The sequence below is a fragment of the Salmo trutta genome, chromosome 39 (assembly GCF_901001165.1).
Source record: "Salmo trutta chromosome 39, fSalTru1.1, whole genome shotgun sequence".
Classification (NCBI taxonomy): domain Eukaryota; kingdom Metazoa; phylum Chordata; class Actinopteri; order Salmoniformes; family Salmonidae; genus Salmo; species Salmo trutta.
This window is the reverse complement of record NC_042995.1, coordinates 9,681,913-9,687,912: the sequence shown is the minus strand read 5'-3', so window position 1 is coordinate 9,687,912 and position 6,000 is coordinate 9,681,913. Positions and strand designations below refer to the sequence as shown.

At 39.7% G+C, this 6,000-nt stretch overlaps 1 pseudogene; it reads right to left on the bottom strand.

Annotated features, from left to right (window-relative positions):
- Window positions 1–1,684: 1,684 nt before the first annotated feature.
- LOC115179240 (zinc finger protein 2 homolog) lies at window positions 1,685–3,575 on the bottom strand (annotated as a pseudogene).
- Between the last annotated feature and the right edge of the window lie 2,425 nt (window positions 3,576–6,000).

Below are 6,000 nucleotides of genomic sequence, written 5' to 3'. Positions count from 1 at the left end.
GAGCTCATCTTTGCTTACACCCATTCAGCATTGTTCACACCCTCTTAAGCTTTAGCCCCACAGCTAAATGGCTAACATTGGCTAGCTTGCTAGCTACTTCCAGACACAAATGAGAGGACACCCAACTGACCATTTTACTCCCCCTAGCAGAGCTGGTTAGGCTGTTGTCATGTTATACGGAGCGTTGATGACTAACTGTGCCGCTGGCAACAATTTATTTACGCTTTTTTGCAGACATTTACTGAGACCGGCCATATTCAACTGTGTTGAGCGTTCATAAATTCATCAGTTATTCTGCACTATGGCATACTCAGACTGAAATTACAAATGCAACTGAAATGGTTACTTGCATAGTGGAGTCTTTTGTTAAGACATGCAGCTAGCTAGGTAAACAATTACCCATAATCCCAACTCATGACATTACTACCCTGCATGAATCTGCAGGTAGCTAACCAACCAGGTTTAATGTTAGCTAGCTAACATTAGGCTATAACTAGCAAAGCAAATGGCTCTGAGATACGAATAATAAGATTATACACGTAATGTAAGTTAGCGAGCCAACCAGCTAACGTTAGCTAGATAGCTAACAGTACACTTTAGCTTGAAATGAAACCACTGTCAAAATTAGAAACGTGTAATATCTGAAAGTCTAGCTAGCTACATTATCTTACCCGTATACATCATGGATGGATGCGTCTCCCTGTCACAGATGCCATGTTTGCCCTTAGTTTGAAGATGTAGTCCAGAGACGTGTTTTCTCCATCTCCTTTGCTATCATACACTAATTCCTCTGATTTCAAAACTCAGTCCTCCAGAAAAGTGGAGAGCAACACTTACGCAGAAGTACTACGCAATACTTTTTTAAAATAAATGTGTTAGACAGGATTACCTACACATACTGACCAGCTCAAATAGACAGAAGCGTGCTATATGGCAGACCAATACAAACTCATCTCTAGGCATGTCCAGCCCACTTATTATCTCAGCCAATCATGGCTAGCGGGAAGGTTGCTGTCTTTTTCTGTGGCTAAACCAACTAGTCTCGCAATTTAAACAAATGTATTTGTATTTACAGATGGCACATCACATTAGACTATACTAAAACAATTTTTTAGCATGGCTGTGCTGCAGTCATAGGTAAGAGTACCATAGATCAGCAAAGCCATGCTAAAAAAAAAAAGTTGTCCAAAACCTCTAGTGAACATTTGCTTTTATACAATGGGTTACCAATTAAATAAAAAAACAGGTCAAACAGTGCAGCTAGAATAACAGCAAAGTAGCTGCATCTGCATTTGTTTAAGCTGTTTTGGATTTCGCATGGCATAGAAAATGTGCTCTCTGGTCAGGACACTGTTCAGAGAAGCTAGCCATCTACACAGCAAACACAATTATTTCAAACTGACGCTGGTAACACAGCAAACTAGCTGCATTTCATGTCGTTTTACCTGTTTTTCTATCAACATTTCTTTGTATATATCCATAAAATCACGCCGATTCATGATTTTGATTGGCTGAGAAAAGATGTCCGTTCATTCTATTGGATAGGTTGCCAGAAACTCGATCCAGTCAAAGCATTATTATTCTGTATCTACGGATGCGACCAAGTCGTTTCTTATCGCTTGCTAGCTAGCCAACTACGGCTAACAGTCACGTGAAACCGTGTAGCTAGAATAACAGCCAAGTAGCTGCATTTAATTTATTTTTACTTGTTTTTTTATTGGGTTACCAATAGAAAAACAAGGAGTAAGGCATATATATGCTGAAAACTGATCATCACACCATCTCTATCTCATACATGCTGTGTCTACTAGCTCATTCCCACAGAAAACTACAGAGGGAAGCAGTACCATCCAGTCAACCATCAGACTACATAGTTTCAACAAGAGAAACCTAAGAGGATATTCAACACTAAGGGCCAATCCAAGGACATCTCAATATCTTTGCAGTGGAAGCTAACAAAACACACCAAAACTGACAAGATGCACACTGATCAGTAAAGAGAGGCTAACATTCTGTAATGCTCCTTTTCCTCTGCACAGTTCTCTCACAGTGAGAAACAATAGGATTACAGTAGTGTTCTACACTTTCTTCATTTGATCCAATTCACTTACCACTTCTTTAATGAGAATTAAGTGATGGAGTGACTTTAATCTTTGCTGGTCTGAGAGAACTGATGAAGCTTCTCTCCTTTTGTTACCAAAAAAGGATACTTTAAAATGGGTCCATTGCCAATCCACCGAAAACGTAAGATTTTAATCTGCAAAAGTCTTGGCTTGTGTGTATCCGTTGGTGTGCTTCTCTCCTGTGTGTGTTTTCTGATGAACTGTCAGAGCACTTGATGTTGTGAAGCATTTACCACAGTCAGAACAAGAGTAAGGCTTCTCTCCCCGTATGTGTACGATGGTGTGTTTCTAAGTTTCCCAGTCGATAGTAACTCCCCCACATTCAGAGCAGGAGTATGGCTTCTCTCCTGTGTGCACTCCCTGATGAACTGTCAGAGCACTTGATGTTGTAAAACTCTTCCCACATTCAAAGCAGGAGTAAGGCTTCTCTCCTGTGTGTATGCGTTGGTGTTTCTTTAAGCTGCTGTGTCGAGAAATTCTTTCCACAGTCAGAGCAGAAGTAAGGCTTCTCTCCTGTGTGTATACGTTGGTGTGATTTCAAGCTGTCCTGCAGAGAGAAACTCATCCCACATTCAGAGCAGGAGTAAGGCTTCTCTCCTGTGTGTATACATTGGTGTTCCTTTAAGCTGTTGTGTTGAGAGAAGCTCTGCCCATAGTCAGAGCAAGAGTAAGGCTTCTCTCCTATATGTATTCGCTGGTGACATTTTAAGGTATCAATTTGTCTGAAACAAGTCCCACAGTCAGAGCAGAAGTAAGGCTTCTCTCCTGTATGTATTCGCTGGTGACTATTTAACTTATCCAATTGGGAGAAACTCTTTTCACAGTCCGAGCAGGAATAAGGCTTTTCTCCTGTATGTAAACGTTGGTGTATTTTTAAGTTGCTCCGTTGAGAGAACCTCTTCCCACAGTCAGAGCAAGAGTAAGGCTTTTCTCCTGTATGTATACATGCATGTGCTTTTAAGGTATCTAATAGGGAGAAACTCTTCCCACAGTCAGAGCAGAAGTAAGGCTTCTCTCCTGTTTGTACATGTTGGTGTCTTTTTAAGTGGCTCAGTCGAGAGAATCTCCCCCCACAGTCAGAGCAGGAGTAAGGCTTCTCTCCTGTGTGCACTCTGATGAACTGTCAGAGAATGTGATGTTGTGAATCTTTTCCCACAGTCAGTACAGGAATACAGATTCTCTCCTGTGTGTATTTTTAGGTGTATTTTTTAGCTTTGATAGAAATGGGAAAATCTCCTCACAATGTGGGCAGTGGTGAGACCTCTTAGCTCTGATCTTCCTGCTGTTGCTCTCTGGATGTAGAGAATGTCTCAACATGACCTGTGTGAACAGCAGCAGAAGAAAAAAAAAGTCAGTGGTACAAAATATTATGAACACCTGCTCTTTCCATGACAGATTGACCAGGTGACATCTATGATCCCTTATTGATGTCACTTGTTAAATCCACTTCATATCGGTGTACATGAAGGGAAGGAGATAGGTTAAAGAAAGATTTTTAAGGCTTGAGATCATTTGGATCGAATGTCTGCCATTTAGAGGGTGAATGGGCAAGAAAACAGATTTAAGTGCCTTTGAACAGGGTATGATCATAGGTGTCAGGTGCACCGGTTTGTGTCTAGAACTGTAATGCTGCTGGGTTTTTCATGCTGAACATTTTCCCTTATGTATCAAGAACAGTCCACCAACCAAAGTACATCCATCAAACTTGACAACTGTGGGAAGCTTTTGAGTCAACATGGGCCAGCCTCTCTGTGGAATACTTTCAATGACTGGAACGAATTGCAAAAATCGCTGAAGCTGGATTCTTATATTTCCCTCACTAACTTTAAACATCAGCTATCTGAGCAGCTAACCGATCGCTGCAGCTGTACATAGCCCATCTGTAAATAGCCCACGCAATCTACCTACCTCATCCCCATATTGTTTTTATTTACTTTTCTGCTCTTTTGCACACCAGTATTTCTACTTGCACATCATCATCTGCTCATTTATCACGCCAGTGTTAATTTGCTAAATTGTAATTACTTCGCTACTATGGCCTATATATTTGTCTTACCTCCTCACACCATTTGCACACACTTTATATAGACTTTATTTTTTTCTATTGTGCTGACTGTACGCTTGTTTATTCCATGTGTAACTCTGTGTTGTTGTTTGTGTCGCACTGCTTTGCTTTATCTTGGCCAGTTCGCAGTTGTAAATGAAAACTTGTTCTCAACTACCCTACCTGGTTAAATAAAGGTGAAATAAAAATACATTTCAAAAAACACCTTGCACAGTCCATTAGGGCACCAAGAGTAGTCTGTTCTTTCCACCAATCGATGGGTCGAAAAAAATGTAACATTATTTCTCCATATATAGACACGTGTTTTAATCAAATCAACCATATGCACTGAGCTTGTCTGATAGTTTAAGCGCAGTTTGATTAAATAATTAAGACACACAAATGGCTAGAGGGAGTTCGACCGCAATTGATACAATTGTGCTCAGACTTACGACAACAAAAAGACTAGCACCCATTGTCTCTCTCTTCCCTGCTGTAGCGACCACCACAGAACATCAACAGTGTTCATCACACTGTCCATATTGCTGAAGCTGCAACATAATTACAGACATTTCTGACTGAAAAGTTCTGTTGCTGAAATCCCTCATTAGTTAAGGAAAAACATCTATTGCCTCAACTTTTGCTCTCTTTGTGACCCATGTATACATCACATGCACCTGACCAATAGGGCCAAACCTACAGCATATCATAATCACATCAATAAATTGGTTATAACAAACTCAAAACACTGTAACAGCAAAATGGTTGCAGAGGACGTGACAAACTCGAAACGGGAGAATGTTTACTGGTTGCTCAGGAGGTAAAGGGGAAGTCAGATGTGTGGAATAAATGTGACTAGTTGTGGAAAATTCTGGAGATCAAGAAAAAGAAGGTAAGGAGCAAACACTGTGTGCATATTATGTGTGCCAAACAGGTGCTGTTAGATTACAATAAAATGTTCTGACTATTTGGAACAATGTAAACAACACTAAATAAATTATAAGCATAACTGAGTCTGAAACGTTTGGTTAAGCCTTTATTACAGCATAGCAAAGATTAAAAAAACAGCAGAATTTTTTCAATTGTTTATCCGGCATGTTGCGTGAGGCTTTGTGCTCACGGAATCAGAAGGCTATTAAAAACAAACAGGCAACACAAGCAGGATCGGTCTTATTTCTGCAGATATACACTACCGGTAAAAAGTTTCAGAACACCTACTCATTAGAGGGTTTCTTTATTTTTAATATTTTTCTACATTGTAGAATAATAGTGAAGACAAACTATGAAATAACACATACGGAATCATGTAGTAACCAAAAAGAAAAGTATTAAATCAAAATATATTTTATAGCCACCATTTGACTCACGTTATTGGCTCAGACCACTGTTTTGGGAAACTAGTACCGGTAAGTTTCATTATGAAAAATTATCTAAACGGGCAAATTTATAAACGCGATGTGCTTTATCTATTACCTAGAGCACAAGTTGACTACAGCTGTTTAAAAAGTAACTTAGCAGAATGCTATCAAAATGCTAACAAGTACTAAGGAATCCTCATAGAGAATACTAAATGCTAATGAGCGCATTGCGAACATTTTGTACAGTTTCTGACAAACTATACAAATATACAGGTAACTCAAAAACACTACTCAGTTTGCTGCACCCCCAAACGAATATTAGCCTGCAGGGCTCTTGATCCAGGAGGGCATTCTCTGCTGTTACCAAGCGAATGCGTGATTTTAGAAGAAGCTAACCACTTAGCTAGGTAGCTAACTAGCTACTAAATTAGCAAACCAAATAGACAACTGCAGAGCATTTAACACATTGTAGACT